We start from the raw sequence: 17,016 nt of genomic DNA, 5'->3' as shown, positions 1-17,016 counted from the left end.
ACGGGTATGGCGGTGAACTTCTTGAGTTGCAGCAAGGGTGTGAAAGACCCTTTCGAAGTTCCAGAGGTTAGGTGTCATTAGTCTCCAGACGCCTCATCGGAAATAGGCCTCATCTCGCCTGGAAGGGAGAACTTTCTGGATTTTCTCGAGTTGCGGCAGGTGTTCTCGAGTTACGACGGGGACCTCATGGACCCGCCCTGGTGGCCTCACGAGAGGCCAGTCCCCATGCGAGTTGCTAGGGGGCCTCTCGGGATTCCTCTCCCGTCGATACCGGGGCCAAAAACCTTGTGTGGAGTCAGGGCCGGAACCGAGGATTCCTCTCAGGGGCTGACATGGATCTTTGGGTACTTCTGGAGTCTCCCCAGGGGAGTCAGGCCTCGTCTCGAGTGGGGGCATGCACGTGCGCTTTCCTTCCAGGCTGTAGCAGCAATGTCATGCTTCCCGTGGCGTGGATCAAAGGATCTGTGGTTTTCCCTCGAGGCTTTCCCTCGAGGCTTTCCCAAAGGGCTGTCCCACGTGCCACCGTGGTGTGAGTCGATCCTCGGCGTGAAAGATGAGCCAGTGCAAGGCAAAGAGTTTCCTCTGGAATGGACTGAGACATCTGGGGGACTCTTGGATTGGTGGTACGACCATGGAGTTCCTCTCGCCTTTCCTGTTGAGAGTGCCTCCTCTTGAGATGCGACGGGAACGCCGGGAATTCTTTCCCGTTGAAAGCAGGGAAAGGATCCCACATCTCGAGCTACGAGGGGGAAACGGGGCTCCTCTGGTTGTGGGCGGGATCATCTTGCTTTCTCTCGAGTGGAGACGGGTATGGCGGCGAAATTCTTGAGTTGCAGCAAGGGTGTGAAAGACCCTTTCGAAGTTCCAGAGGTTAGGTGTCATTAGTCTCCAGACGCCTCATCGGAAATAGGCGTCATCTCGCCTGGAAGGGAGAACTTCCTGGATTTTCTCGAGTTGCGGCAGGTGTTCTCGAGTTACGACGGGGACCTCAGGGACCCGCCCTGGTGGCCTCAGGAGAGGCCAGTCCCCATGCGAGTTGCTAGGGGGCCTCTCGGGATTCCTCTCCCGTCGATACCGGGGCCAAAAACCTTGTGTGGAGTCAGGGCCGCAACCTAGGATTGCTCTCAGGGGCTGACATGGATCTTTGGGTACTTCTGGAGTCTCCCCAGGGGAGTCAGGCCTCGTCTCGAGTGGGGGCATGCACGTGCGGTTTCCTTCCAGGCTGTAGCAGCAATGTCACGCTTGCCGTCCCGTGGATTAAATGATCTGTGGTTTTCCCTCGAGGCTTTCCCACAGGGCTGTCCCACGTGCCACCGTGGTGTGAGTCGATCCTCGGCGTGAAAGATGAGCCAGTGCAGGGCAAAGAGGTTCCTCTGGAATGGACTGAGATATCTGGGGGACTCTTGGAATGGTGGTACGACCATGGAGTTCCTCTCGCCTTTCCTGTTGAGAGTGCCTCCTCTTGAGATGCGACGGGAACGCCGGGAATTCTTTCCCGTTGAAAGCAGGGAAAGGATCCCTCATCTCGAGCTCCGAGGGGGAAACGGGGCTCCTCTGGATGTGGGCGGGACCATCGTGCTTCCTCTCGAGTGGAGACGGGTACGGCGGTGAACTTCTTGAGTTGCAGCAAGGGTTTGAAAGACCCTTTCGAAGTTCCAGAGATTAGGTGTCATTAGTCTCCAGACGCCTCATCGGAAATAGGCCTCATCTCGCCTGGAAGGGAGAACTTCCTGGATTTTCTCGAGTTGCGGCAGGTGTTCTCGAGTTACGACGGGGACCTCAGGGACCCGCCCTGGTGGCCTCAGGAGAGGCCAGTCCCCATGCGAGTTGCTAGGGGGCCTCTCGGGATTCCTCTCCCATCGATACCTGGGCCAAAAACCTTGTGTGGAGTCAGGGCCGGAACCGAGGATTCCTCTCAGGGGCTGACATGGATCTTTGGGTACTTCTGGAGTCTCCCCAGGGGAGTCAGGCCTCGTCTCGAGTGGGGGCATGCACGTGTGCTTTCCTTCCAGGCTGTAGCAGCAATGTCACGCTTGCTGTCGCATGGATCAAAGGATCTGTGGTTTTCCCTCGAGGCTTTCCCACAGGGCTGTCCCACGTGCCACCGTGGTGTGAGTCAATCCTCGGCGTGAAAGATGAGCCAGTGCAGAGCAAAGAGCTTCCTCTGGAATGGACTGAGACATCTGGGGGTCTCTTGGAATGGTGGTACGACCATGGAGTTCCTCTCGCCTTTCCTGTTGAGAGTGCCTCCTCTTGAGATGCGACGGGAACGCCGGGAATTCTTTCCCGTTGAAAGCAGGGAAAGGATCCCTCATCTCGAGCTCCGAGGGGGAAACGGGGCTCCTCTGGATGTGGGCGGGACCATCGTGCTTCCTCTCGAGTGGAGACGGGTATGGCGGTGAACTTCTTGAGTTGCAACAAGGGTGTGAAAGACCCTTTCGAAGTTCCAGAGGTTAGGTGTCATTAGTCTCCAGTAGCCTCATCGGAAATAGGCCTCATCTCGCCTGGAAGGAAGAACTTCCTGGATTTTCTCGAGTTGCGGCAGGTGTTCTCAAGTTACGACGGGGACCTCAGGGACCCGCCCTGGTGGCCTCAGGAGAGGCCAGTCCCCATGCGAGTTTCTAGGGGGCCTCTCGGGATTCGTCTCCCATCGATACCGGGGCCAAAAACCTTGTGTGCAGACAGGGCCCGAACCGAGGATTCCTCTCAGGGGCTGACATGGATCTTTGGATACTTCTGGAGTCTTCCCAGGGGAGACAGACCTCGTCTCGAGTGGGGGCATGCACGTGCGCTTTCCTTCCAGGCTGCAGCAGCAATGTCATGCTTCCCGTGGCGTGGATCAAAGGATCTGTGGTTTTCCCTCGAGGCTTTCCCTCGAGGCTTTCCCACAGGGCTATCCCACGTGCCACCGTGGTGTGAGTCGATCCTCGGCGTGAAAGATGAGCCAGTGCAGGGCAAAGAGGTTAATCTGGAATGGACTGAGACATCTGGGGGACTCTTGGAATGGTGGTACGACCATGGAGTTCCTATCGCCTTTCCTGTTGAGAGTGCCTCCTCTTGAGATGCGACGGGAACGCCGGGAATTCTTTCCCGTTGAAAGCAGGGAAAGGATCCCACATCTCGAGCTACGAGGGGTAAACGGGGCTCCTCTGGTTGTGGGCGGAACCATCTTGCTTCCTCTCGAGTGGAGACGGGTATGGCGGTGAACTTCTTGAGTTGCAGCAAGGGTGTGAAAGACCCTTTTGAAGTTCCAGAGGTTAGGTGTCATTAGTCTCCAGACGCCTCATCGGAAATAGGCCTCATCTCGCCTGGAAGGGAGAACTTCCTGGATTTTCTCGAGTTGCGGCAGGTGTTCTCGAGTTACGACGGGGACCTCAGGGACCCGCCCTGTTGGCCTCAGGAGAGGCCAGTCCCCATGCGAGTTGCTAGGGGACCTCTCGGGATTCCTCTCCCGTCGATACCGGGGCCAAAAACCTTGTGCGCAGACAGGGCCGGAACCGAGGATTCCTCTCAGGGGCTGACATGGATCTTTGGGTACTTCTGGAGTCTCCCCAGGGGAGTCAGGCCTCGTCTCGAGTGGGGGCATGCACGTGCGCTTTCCTTCCAGGCTGTAGCAGCAATGTCACGCTTGCCGTCGCGTGGATCAAATGATCTGTGGTTTTCCCTCGAGGCTTTCCCACAGGGCTGTCCCACGTGCCACCGTGGTGTGAGTCGATCCTCGGCGTGAAAGATGAGCCAGTGCAGGGCAAAGAGGTTCCTCTGGAATGGACTGAGACATCTGGGGGACTCTTGGAATGGTGGTACGACCATGGAGTTCCTCTCGCCTTTCCTGTTGAGAGTGCCTCCTCTTGAGAAGCGACGGGAACGCCGGGAATTCTTTCCCGTTGAAAGCAGGGAAAGGATCCCTCATCTCGAGCTCCGAGGGGGAAACGGGGCTCCTCTGGATGTGGGCGGGACCATCGTGCTTCCTCTCGAGTGGAGACGGGTATGGCGGTGAACTTCTTGAGTTGCAGCAAGGGTGTGAAAGACCCTTTCGAAGTTCCAGAGGTTAGGTGTCATTAGTCTCCAGACATCTCATCGGAAATAGGCCTCATCTCGCCTGGAAGGGAGAACTTCCTGGATTTTCTCGAGTTGCGGCAGGTGTTCTCGAGTTACGACGGGGACCTCAGGGACCCGCCCTGGTGGCCTCAGGAGAGGCCAGTCCCCATGCGAGTTTCTAGGGGGCCTCTCGGGATTCGTCTCCCATCGATACCGGGGCCAAAAACCTTGTGTGCAGACAGGGCCCGAACCGAGGATTCCTCTCAGGGGCTGACATGGATCTTTGGATACTTCTGGAGTCTTCCCAGGGGAGACAGACCTCGTCTCGAGTGGGGGCATGCACGTGCGCTTTCCTTCCAGGCTGCAGCAGCAATGTCATGCTTCCCGTGGCGTGGATCAAAGGATCTGTGGTTTTCCCTCGAGGCTTTCCCTCGAGGCTTTCCCACAGGGCTATCCCACGTGCCACCGTGGTGTGAGTCGATCCTCGGCGTGAAAGATGAGCCAGTGCAGGGCAAAGAGGTTAATCTGGAATGGACTGAGACATCTGGGGGACTCTTGGAATGGTGGTACGACCATGGAGTTCCTATCGCCTTTCCTGTTGAGAGTGCCTCCTCTTGAGATGCGACGGGAACGCCGGGAATTCTTTCCCGTTGAAAGCAGGGAAAGGATCCCACATCTCGAGCTACGAGGGGTAAACGGGGCTCCTCTGGTTGTGGGCGGAACCATCTTGCTTCCTCTCGAGTGGAGACGGGTATGGCGGTGAACTTCTTGAGTTGCAGCAAGGGTGTGAAAGACCCTTTTGAAGTTCCAGAGGTTAGGTGTCATTAGTCTCCAGACGCCTCATCGGAAATAGGCCTCATCTCGCCTGGAAGGGAGAACTTCCTGGATTTTCTCGAGTTGCGGCAGGTGTTCTCGAGTTACGACGGGGACCTCAGGGACCCGCCCTGTTGGCCTCAGGAGAGGCCAGTCCCCATGCGAGTTGCTAGGGGACCTCTCGGGATTCCTCTCCCGTCGATACCGGGGCCAAAAACCTTGTGCGCAGACAGGGCCGGAACCGAGGATTCCTCTCAGGGGCTGACATGGATCTTTGGGTACTTCTGGAGTCTCCCCAGGGGAGTCAGGCCTCGTCTCGAGTGGGGGCATGCACGTGCGCTTTCCTTCCAGGCTGTAGCAGCAATGTCACGCTTGCCGTCGCGTGGATCAAATGATCTGTGGTTTTCCCTCGAGGCTTTCCCACAGGGCTGTCCCACGTGCCACCGTGGTGTGAGTCGATCCTCGGCGTGAAAGATGAGCCAGTGCAGGGCAAAGAGGTTCCTCTGGAATGGACTGAGACATCTGGGGGACTCTTGGAATGGTGGTACGACCATGGAGTTCCTCTCGCCTTTCCTGTTGAGAGTGCCTCCTCTTGAGAAGCGACGGGAACGCCGGGAATTCTTTCCCGTTGAAAGCAGGGAAAGGATCCCTCATCTCGAGCTCCGAGGGGGAAACGGGGCTCCTCTGGATGTGGGCGGGACCATCGTGCTTCCTCTCGAGTGGAGACGGGTATGGCGGTGAACTTCTTGAGTTGCAGCAAGGGTGTGAAAGACCCTTTCGAAGTTCCAGAGGTTAGGTGTCATTAGTCTCCAGACATCTCATCGGAAATAGGCCTCATCTCGCCTGGAAGGGAGAACTTCCTGGATTTTCTCGAGTTGCGGCAGGTGTTCTCGAGTTACGACGGGGACCTCAGGGACCCGCCCTGGTGGCCTCAGGAGAGGCCAGTCCCCATGCGAGTTGCTAGGGGGCCTCTCGGAATTCCTCTACCGTCGATTCCGGGGCCAAAAACCTTGTGTGCAGACAGGGCCGGAACCGAGGATTCCTCTCAGGGGCTGACATGGATCTTTGGGTACTTCTGGAGTCTCCCCAGGGGAGTCAGGCCTCGTCTCGAGTGGAGGCATGCACGTGCGCTTTCCTTCTAGGCTGTAGCAGCAATGTCACGCTTGCCGTCGCGTGGATCAAAGGATCTGTGCTTTTCCCTCGAGGCTTTCCCACAGGGCTGTCCCACGTGCCACCGTGGTGTGAGTCGATCCTCGGCGTGAAAGATGAGCCAGTGCAGGGCAAAGAGGTTCCTCTGGAATGGACTGAGACATCTGGGGGACTCTTGGAATGGTGGTACGACCATGGAGTTCCTCTCGCCTTTCCTGTTGAGAGTGCCTCCTCTTGAGATGCGACGGGAACGCCGGGAATTCTTTCCCGTTGAAAGCAGGGAAAGGATCCCTCATCTCGAGCTCCGAGGGGGAAACGGGGCTCCTCTGGATGTGGGCGGGACCATCGTGCTTCCTCTCGAGTGGAGACGGGTATGGCAGTGAACTTCTTGAGTTGCAGCAAGGGTGTGAAAGACCCTTTCGAAGTTCCAGAGGTTAGGTGTCATTAGTCTCCAGACGCCTCATTGGAAATAGGCCTCATCTCGCCTGGAAGGGAGAACTTCCTGGATTTTATCGAGTTGCGGCAGGTGTTCTCGAGTTACGACGGGGACCTCAGGGACCCGCCCTGGTGGCCTCAGGAGAGGCCAGTCCCCATGCGAGTTGCTAGGGGGCCTCTCGGAATTCCTCTACCGTCGATTCCGGGGCCAAAAACCTTGTGTGCAGACAGGGCTGGAACCGAGGATTCCTCTCAGGGGCTGACATGGATCTTTGGGTACTTCTGGAGTCTCCCCAGGGGAGTCAGGCCTCGTCTCGAGTGGGGGCATGCACGTGCGCTTTCCTTCCAGGCTGTAGCAGCAATGTCACGCTTGCCGTCGCGTGGATCAAAGGATCTGTGCTTTTCCCTCGAGGCTTTCCCACAGGGCTGTCCCACGTGCCACCGTGGTGTGAGTCGATCCTCGGCGTGAAAGATGAGCCAGTGCAGGGCAAAGAGGTTCCTCTGGAATGGACTGAGACATCTGGGGGACTCTTGGAATGGTGCTACGACCATGGAGTTCCTCTCGCCTTTCCTGTTGAGAGTGCCTCCTCTTGAGATGCGACGGGAACGCCGGGAATTCTTTCCCGTTGAAAGCAGGGAAAGGATCCCTCATCTCGAGCTCCAAGGGGAAAACGGGGCTCCTCTGGATGTGGGCGGGACCATCGTGCTTCCTCTCGAGTGGAGACGGGTATGGCGGTGAACTTCTTGTGTTGCAGCAAGGGTGTGAAAGACCCTTTCGAAGTTCCAGAGGTTAGGTGTCATTAGTCTCCAGACGCCTCATCGGAAATAGGCCTCATCTCGCCTGGAAGGGAGAACTTCCTGGATTTTCTCGAGTTGCGGCAGGTGTTCTCGAGTTACGACGGGGACCTCAGGGACCCGCCCTGGTGGCCTCAGGAGAGGCCAGTCCCCATGCGAGTTGCTAGGGGGCCTCTCGGGATTCCTCTCCCGTCGATACCGGGGCCAAAAACCTTGTGTGGAGTCAGGGCCGGAACCGAGGATTCCTCTCAGGGGCTGACATGGATCTTTGGGTACTTCTGGAGTCTCCCCAGGGGAGTCAGGCCTCGTCTCGAGTGGGGGCATGCACGTGCGCTTTCCTTCCAGGCTGTAGCAGCAATGTCACGCTTCCCGTGGCGTGGATCAAAGGATCTGTGGTTTTCCCTCGAGGCTTTCCCTCGAGGCTTTCCCACAGGGCTGTCCCACGTGCCAAGTGGTGTGAGTCGATCCTCGGCGTGAAAGATGAGCCAGTGCAGGGCAAAGAGGTTCCTCTGGAATGGACTGAGACATCTGGGGGACTCTTGGAATGGTGGTACGACCATGGAGTTCCTCTCGCCTTTCCTGTTGAGAGTGCCTCCTCTTGAGATGCGACGGGAACGCCGGGAATTCTTTCCCGTTGAAAGCAGGGAAAGGATCCCTCATCTCGAGCTCCGAGGGGGAAACGGGGCTCCTCTGGATGTGGGCGGGACCATCGTGCTTCCTCTCGAGTGGAGACGGGTATGGAGGTGAACTTCCTGAGTTGCTGCAAGGGTGTGAAAGACCCTTTCTAAGTTCCAGAGGTTAGGTGTCATTAGTCTCCAGACGCCTCATCGGAAATAGGCCTCATCTCGCCTGGAAGGGAGAACTTCCTGGATTTTCTCGAGTTGAGGCAGGTGTTCTCGAGTTACGACAGGGACCTCAGGGACCCGCCCTGGTGGCCTCAGGAGAGGCCAGTCCCCATGCGCCGTGCTAGGGGGCCTCTCGGGATTCCTCTCCCGTCGATACCGGGGCCAAAATCCTTGTGTGGAGTCAGGCCCGTAACCGAGGATTCCTCTCAAGGGCTTACATGGATCTTTGGGTACTTGTGGAGTCTCCCCAGGGGAGTCAGTCCTCATCTCGAGTGGGGGCATGCACGTGCGCTTTCCTTCCAGGCTGTAGCAGCAATGTCACGCTTCCCGTGGCGTGGATCAAAGGATCTGTGGTTTTCCCTCGAGGCTTTCCCTCGAGGCTTTCCCACAGGGCTGTCCCACGTGCCAAGTGGTGTGAGTCGATCCTCGGCGTGAAAGATGAGCCAGTGCAGGGCAAAGAGGTTCCTCTGAAATGGACTGAGACATCTGGGGGACTCTTGGAATGGAGGTACGACCATGGAGTTCCTCTCGCCTTTCCTGTTGAGAGTGCCTCCTCTTGAGATGCGACGGGAACGGCGGGAATTCTTTCCCGTTGAAAGCAGGGAAAGGATCCCTCATCTCGAGCTCCGAGGGGGAAACGGGGCTCCTCTGGATGTGGGCGGGACCATCGTGCTTCCTCTCGAGTGGAGACGGGTATGGCGGTGAAATTCTTGAGTTGCAGCAAGGGTGTGAAAGACCCTTTCGAAGTTCCAGAGGTTAGGTGTCATTAGTCTCCAGACGCCTCATCGGAAATAGGCGTCATCTCGCCAGGAAGGGAGAACTTCCTGGATTTTCTGGAGTCGCGGCAGGTGTTCTCGAGTTACGACGGGGACCTCAGGGACCCGCCCTGCTGGCCTCAGGAGAGGCCAGTCCCCATGCGAGTTGCTAGGGGTCCTCTCGGGATTCCTCTCCCGTCGATCCCGGGGCCAAAAACCTTGTGTGCAGACAGGGCAGGAACCGAGGATTCCTCTCAGGGGCTGACATGGATCTTTGGGTACTTCTGGAGTCTCCCCAGGGGAGTCAGGCCTCGTCTCGAGTTGGGGCATGCACGTGCGCTTTCCTTCCAGGCTGTAGCAGCAATGTCACGCTTGCCGTCGCGTGGATCAAAGGATCTGTGGTTTTCCCTCGAGGCTTTCCCACAGGGCTGTCCCACGTGCCACCGTGGTGTGAGTCGATCCTCGGCGTGAAAGATGAGCCAGTGCAGAGCAAAGAGCTTCCTCTGGAATGGACTGAGACATCTGGGGGACTCTTGGAATGGTGGTACGACCATGGAGTTCCTCTCGCCTTTCCTGTTGAGAGTGCCTCCTCTTGAGATGCGACGGGAACGCCGGGAATTCTTTCCCGTTTAAAGCAGGGAAAGGATCCCTCATCTCGAGCTCCGAGGGGGAAACGGGGCTCCTCTGGATGTGGGCGGGACCATCGTGCTTCCTCTCGAGTGGAGACGGGTATGTCGGTGAACTTCTTGAGTTGCAGCAAGGGTGTGAAAGACCCTTTCGAAGTTCCAGAGGTTAGGTGTCATTAGTCTCCAGTAGCCTCATCGGAAATAGGCCTCATCTCGCCTGGAAGGGAGAACTTCCTGGATTTTCTCGAGTTGCGGCAGGTGTTCTCGAGTTACGACGGGGACCTCAGGGACCCGCCCTGGTGGCCTCAGGAGAGGCCAGTCCCCATGAGAGTTGTTAGGGGGCGTCTCGGGATTCCTCTCCCGTCGATACCGGGGCCAAAAACCTTGTGTGCAGACAGGGCCGGAACCGAGGATTCCTCTCAGGGGCTGACATGGATCTTTGGGTACTTCTGGAGTCTCCCCAGGGGAGTCAGGCCTCGTCTCGAGTGGGAGCATGGACGTTCGCTTTCCTTCCAGGCTGTAGCAGCAATGTCACGCTTCCCGTGGCGTGGATCAAAGGATCTGTGGTTTTCCCTCGAGGCTTTCCCTCGAGGCTTTCCCACAGGGCTGTCCCACGTGCCACCGTGGTGTGATTCGATCCTCGGCGTGAAAGATGAGCCAGTGCAGGGCAAAGAGGTTCCTCTGGAATGGACTGAGACATCTGGGGGACTCTTGGAATGGTGGTACGACCATGGAGTTCCTCTCGCCTTTCCTGTTGAGAGTGCCTCCTCTTGAGATGCGACAGGAACGCCGGGAATTCTTTCCCGTTGAAAGCAGGGAAAGGATCCCTCATCTCGAGCTCCGAGGGGGAAACGGGGCTCCTCTGGATGTGGGCGGGACCATCGTGCTTCCTCTCGAGTGGAGACGGGTATGGCGGTGAACTTCTTGAGTTGCAACAAGGGTGTGAAAGACCCTTTCGAAGTTCCAGAGGTTAGGTGTCATTAGTCTCCAGTAGCCTCATCGGAAATAGGCCTCATCTCGCCTGGAAGGAAGAACTTCCTGGATTTTCTCGAGTTGCGGCAGGTGTTCTCAAGTTACGACGGGGACCTCAGGGACCCGCCCTGGTGGCCTCAGGAGAGGCCAGTCCCCATGCGAGTTGCTAGGGGGCCTCTCGGGATTCGCCTCCCATCGATACCGGGGCCAAAAACCTTGTGTGCAGACAGGGCCCGAACCGAGGATTCCTCTCAGGGGCTGACATGGATCTTTGGATACTTCTGGAGTCTTCCCAGGGGAGACAGACCTCGTCTCGAGTGGGGGCATGCACGTGCGCTTTCCTTCCAGGCTGCAGCAGCAATGTCATGCTTCCCGTGGCGTGGATCAAAGGATCTGTGGTTTTCCCTCGAGGCTTTCCCTCGAGGCTTTCCCACAGGGCTATCCCACGTGCCACCGTGGTGTGAGTCGATCCTCGGCGTGAAAGATGAGCCAGTGCAGGTCAAAGAGGTTAATCTGGAATGGACTGAGACATCTGGGGGACTCTTGGAATGGTGGTACGACCATGGAGTTCCTATCGCCTTTCCTGTTGAGAGTGCCTCCTCTTGAGATGCGACGGGAACGCCGGGAATTCTTTCCCGTTGAAAGCAGGGAAAGGATCCCACATCTCGAGCTACGAGGGGTAAACGGGGCTCCTCTGGTTGTGGGCGGAACCATCTTGCTTCCTCTCGAGTGGAGACGGGTATGGCGGTGAACTTCTTGAGTTGCAGCAAGGGTGTGAAAGACCCTTTTGAAGTTCCAGAGGTTAGGTGTCATTAGTCTCCAGACGCCTCATCGGAAATAGGCCTCATCTCGCCTGGAAGGGAGAACTTCCTGGATTTTCTCGAGTTGCGGCAGGTGTTCTCGAGTTACGACGGGGACCTCAGGGACCCGCCCTGTTGGCCTCAGGAGAGGCCAGTCCCCATGCGAGTTGCTAGGGGACCTCTCGGGATTCCTCTCCCGTCGATACCGGGGCCAAAAACCTTGTGCGCAGACAGGGCCGGAACCGAGGATTCCTCTCAGGGGCTGACATGGATCTTTGGGTACTTCTGGAGTCTCCCCAGGGGAGTCAGGCCTCGTCTCGAGTGGGGGCATGCACGTGCGCTTTCCTTCCAGGCTGTAGCAGCAATGTCACGCTTGCCGTCGCGTGGATCAAATGATCTGTGGTTTTCCCTCGAGGCTTTCCCACAGGGCTGTCCCACGTGCCACCGTGGTGTGAGTCGATCCTCGGCGTGAAAGATGAGCCAGTGCAGGGCAAAGAGGTTCCTCTGGAATGGACTGAGACATCTGGGGGACTCTTGGAATGGTGGTACGACCATGGAGTTCCTCTCGCCTTTCCTGTTGAGAGTGCCTCCTCTTGAGAAGCGACGGGAACGCCGGGAATTCTTTCCCGTTGAAAGCAGGGAAAGGATCCCTCATCTCGAGCTCCGAGGGGGAAACGGGGCTCCTCTGGATGTGGGCGGGACCATCGTGCTTCCTCTCGAGTGGAGACGGGTATGGCGGTGAACTTCTTGAGTTGCAGCAAGGGTGTGAAAGACCCTTTCGAAGTTCCAGAGGTTAGGTGTCATTAGTCTCCAGACGCCTCATTGGAAATAGGCCTCATCTCGCCTGGAAGGGAGAACTTCCTGGATTTTATCGAGTTGCGGCAGGTGTTCTCGAGTTACGACGGGGACCTCAGGGACCCGCCCTGGTGGCCTCAGGAGAGGCCAGTCCCCATGCGAGTTGCTAGGGGGCCTCTCGGAATTCCTCTACCGTCGATTCCGGGGCCAAAAACCTTGTGTGCAGACAGGGCTGGAACCGAGGATTCCTCTCAGGGGCTGACATGGATCTTTGGGTACTTGTGGAGTCTCCCCAGGGGAGTCAGGCCTCGTCTCGAGTGGGGGCATGCACGTGCGCTTTCCTTCCAGGCTGTAGCAGCAATGTCACGCTTGCCGTCGCGTGGATCAAAGGATCTGTGCTTTTCCCTCGAGGCTTTCCCACAGGGCTGTCCCACGTGCCACCGTGGTGTGAGTCGATCCTCGGCGTGAAAGATGAGCCAGTGCAGGGCAAAGAGGTTCCTCTGGAATGGACTGAGACATCTGGGGGACTCTTGGAATGGTGGTACGACCATGGAGTTCCTCTCGCCTTTCCTGTTGAGAGTGCCTCCTCTTGAGATGCGACGGGAACGCCGGGAATTCTTTCCCGTTGAAAGCAGGGAAAGGATCCCTCATCTCGAGCTCCGAGGGGGAAACGGGGCTCCTCTGGATGTGGGCGGGACCATCGTGCTTCCTCTCGAGTGGAGACGGGTATGGCGGTGAACTTCTTGTGTTGCAGCAAGGGTGTGAAAGACCCTTTCGAAGTTCCAGAGGTTAGGTGTCATTAGTCTCCAGACGCCTCATCGGAAATAGGCCTCATCTCGCCTGGAAGGGAGAACTTCCTGGATTTTCTCGAGTTGCGGCAGGTGTTCTCGAGTTACGACGGGGACCTCAGGGACCCGCCCTGGTGGCCTCAGGAGAGGCCAGTCCCCATGCGAGTTGCTAGGGGTCCTCTCGGGATTCCTCTCCCGTCGATACCGGGGCCAAAAACCTTGTGTGCAGACAGGGCAGGAACCGAGGATTCCTCTCAGGGGCTGACATGGATCTTTGGGTACTTCTGGAGTCTCCCCAGGGGAGTCAGGCCTCGTCTCGAGTTGGGGCATGCACGTGCGCTTTCCTTCCAGGCTGTAGCAGCAATGTCACGCTTGCCGTCGCGTGGATCAAAGGATCTGTGGTTTTCCCTCGAGGCTTTCCCACAGGGCTGTCCCACGTGCCACCGTGGTGTGAGTCGATCCTCGGCGTGAAAGATGAGCCAGTGCAGAGCAAAGAGCTTCCTCTGGAATGGACTGAGACATCTGGGGGACTCTTGGAATGGTGGTACGACCATGGAGTTCCTCTCGCCTTTCCTGTTGAGAGTGCCTCCTCTTGAGATGCGACGGGAACGCCGGGAATTCTTTCCCGTTGAAAGCAGGGAAAGGATCCCTCATCTCGAGCTCCGAGGGGGAAACGGGGCTCCTCTGGATGTGGGCGGGACCATCGTGCTTCCTCTCGAGTGGAGACGGGTATGTCGGTGAACTTCTTGAGTTGCAGCAAGGGTGTGAAAGACCCTTTCGAAGTTCCAGAGGTTAGGTGTCATTAGTCTCCAGTAGCCTCATCGGAAATAGGCCTCATCTCGCCTGGAAGGGAGAACTTCCTGGATTTTCTCGAGTTGCGGCAGGTGTTCTCGAGTTACGACGGGGACCTCAGGGACCCGCCCTGGTGGCCTCAGGAGAGGCCAGTCCCCATGCGAGTTGTTAGGGGGCCTCTCGGGATTCCTCTCCCGTCGATACCGGGGCCAAAAACCTTGTGTGCAGACAGGGCCGGAACCGAGGATTCCTCTCAGGGGCTGACATGGATCTTTGGGTACTTCTGGAGTCTCCCCAGGGGAGTCAGGCCTCGTCTCGAGTGGGAGCATGGACGTTCGCTTTCCTTCCAGGCTGTAGCAGCAATGTCACGCTTCCCGTGGCGTGGATCAAAGGATCTGTGGTTTTCCCTCGAGGCTTTCCCTCGAGGCTTTCCCACAGGGCTGTCCCACGTGCCACCGTGGTGTGAGTCGATCCTCGGCGTGAAAGATGAGCCAGTGCAGGGCAAAGAGGTTCCTCTGGAATGGACTGAGACATCTGGGGGACTCTTGGAATGGTGGTACGACCATGGAGTTCCTCTCGCCTTTCCTGTTGAGAGTGCCTCCTCTTGAGATGCGACGGGAACGCCGGGAATTCTTTCCCGTTGAAAGCAGGGAAAGGATCCCTCATCTCGAGCTCCGAGGGGGAAACGGGGCTCCTCTGGATGTGGGCGGGACCATCGTGCTTCCTCTCGAGTGGAGACGGGTATGGCGGTGAACTTCCTGAGTTGCTGCAAGGGTGTGAAAGACCCTTTCGAAGTTCCAGAGGTTAGGTGTCATTAGTCTCCAGACGCCTCATCGGAAATAGGCCTCATCTCGCCTGGAAGGGAGAACTTCCTGGATTTTCTCGAGTTGCGGCAGGTGTTTTCGAGTTACGACGGGGACCTCAGGGACCCGCCCTGGTGGCCTCAGGAGAGGCCAGTCCCCATGCGAGGTGCTAGGGGGCTTCTCGGGATTTCTCTCCCGTCGATACCGGGGCCAAAATCCTTGTGTGGAGTCAGGCCCGGAACCGAGGATTCCTCTCAAGGGCTTACATGGATCTTTGGGTACTTGTGGAGTCTCCCCAGGGGAGTCAGTCCTCGTCTCGAGTGGGGGCATGCACGTGCGATTTCCTTCCAGGCTGTAGCAGCAATGTCACGCTTCCCGTGGCGTGGATCAAAGGATCTGTGGTTTTCCCTAGAGGCTTTCCCTCGAGGCTTTCCCACAGGGCTGTCCCACGTGCCACCGTGGTGTGAGTCGATCCTCGGCGTGAAAGATGAGCCAGTGCAGGGCAAAGAGGTTTCTCTGGAATGGACTGAGACATCTGGGGGACTCTTGGAATGGAGGTACGACCATGGAGTTCCTCTCGCCTTTCCTGTTGAGAGTGCCTCCTCTTGAGATGCGACGGGAACGCCGGGAATTCTTTCCCGTTGAAAGCAGGGAAAGGATCCCTCTTCTCGAGCTACCAGGGGGAAACGGGGCTCCTCTGGATGTGGGCGGGACCATCGTGCTTCCTCTCGAGTGGAGACGGGTATGGCGGTGAACTTCTTGAGTTGCAGCAAGGGTGTGAAAGACCCTTTCGAAGTTCCAGAGGTTAGGTGTCATTAGTCTCCAGACGCCTCATCGGAAATAGGCCTCATCTCGCCTGGAAGGGAGAACTTCCTGGATTTTCTCGAGTTGCGGCAGGTGTTCTCGAGTTACGACGGGGACCTCAGGGACCCTCCCTGGTGGCCTCAGGAGAGGCCAGTCCCCATGCGAGGTGCTAGGGGGCCTCTCGTAATTCCTCTCCCGTCGATACCGGGGCCAAAAACCTTGTGTGGATTCAGGGCCGGAACCGAGGATTCCTCTCAATGGCTGACATGGATCTTTGGGTACTTGTGGAGTCTCCCCATGGGAGTCAGGCCTCGTCTCGAGTGGGGGCATGCACGTGCGCTTTCCTTCCAGGCTGTAGCAGCAATGTCACGCTTCCCGTGGCGTGGATCAAAGGATCTGTGGTTTTCCCTCGAGGCTTTCCCTCGAGGCTTTCCCACAGGGCTGTCCCACGTGCCACCGTGGTGTGAGTCGATCCTCGGCGTGAAAGATGAGCCAGTGCAGGGCAAAGAGGTTCCTCTGGAATTGACTGAGACATCTGGGGGACTCTTGGAATGGTGGTACGACCATGGAGTTCCTCTCGCCTTTCCTGTTGAGAGTGCCTCCTCTTGAGATGCGACGGGAACGCCGGGAATTCTTTCCCGTTGAAAGCAGGGAAAGGATTCCTCATCTCGAGCTCCGAGGGGGAAACGGGGCTCCTCTGGATGTGGGCGGGACCATCGTGCTTCCTCTCGAGTGGAGACGGGTACGGCGGTGAACTTCTTGATTTGCAGCAAGGGTGTGAAAGAACCTTTCAAAGTTCCAGAGGTTAGGTGTCATTAGTCTCCAGACGCCTCATCGGAAATAGGCCTCATCTCGCCTGGAAGGGAGAACTTCCTGGATTTTCTCGAGTTGCGGCAGGTGTTCTCGAGTTACGACGGGAACCTCAGGGACCCGCCCTGGTTTCTTCAGGAGAGGCCAGTCCCCATGCGAGTTGCTAGGGGGCCTCTCGGGATTCCTCTCCCGTCAATACCGGGGCCAAAAACCTTGTGTTGGGTCAGGGCCGGAACTGAGGATTCCTCTCAGGGGCTGACATGGATCTTTGGGTACTTGTGGAGTCTCCCCAGGGGAGTCAGGCCTCGTCTCGAGTGGGGGCATGCACGTGCGCTTTCCTTCCAGGCTGTAGCAGCAATGTCACGTTTCCCGTCGCGTGGATCAAAGGATCTGTTGTTTTCCCTCGAGGCTTTCCCTCGAGGCTTTACCACAGGGCTGTCCCACGTGCCAAGTGGTGTGAGTCGATCCTCGGCGTGAAAGATGAGCCAGTGCAGGGCAAAGAGGTTCCTCTGGAATGGACTGAGACATCTGGGGGACTCTTGGAATGGTGGTACGACCATGGAGTTCCTCTCGCCTTTCCTGTTGAGAGTGCCTCCTCTTCAGATGCGACGGGAACGCCGGGAATTCTTTCCCGTTGAAAGCAGGGAAAGGATCCCTCATCTCGAGCTCCGAGGGCGAAACGGGGCTCCTCTGGATGTGGGCGGGACCATCGTGCTTCCTCTCGAGTGGAGACGGGTATGGCGGTGAACTTCTTGAGTTGCAGCAAGGGTGTGAAAGACCCTTTCGAAGTTCCAGAGGTTAGGTGTCATTAGTCCCCAGACGCCTCATCGGAAATAGGCCTCATCTCGCCTGGAAGGGAGAACTTCCTGGATTTTCTCGAGTTGTGGCAGGTGTTCTCGAGTTACGACGGGGACCACAGGAACCCCCCTTGGTGGCCTCAGGAGAGGCCAGTCCCCATGCGAGTTGCTAGGGGGCCTCTCGGGATTCCTCTCCTGT

Source organism: Capricornis sumatraensis, chromosome 9, assembly GCF_032405125.1.
Source record: "Capricornis sumatraensis isolate serow.1 chromosome 9, serow.2, whole genome shotgun sequence".
In the NCBI taxonomy this organism is placed as follows: domain Eukaryota; kingdom Metazoa; phylum Chordata; class Mammalia; order Artiodactyla; family Bovidae; genus Capricornis; species Capricornis sumatraensis.
The sequence above is the reverse complement of the archived record's forward strand: the minus strand, read 5'-3'. Positions refer to the sequence as shown.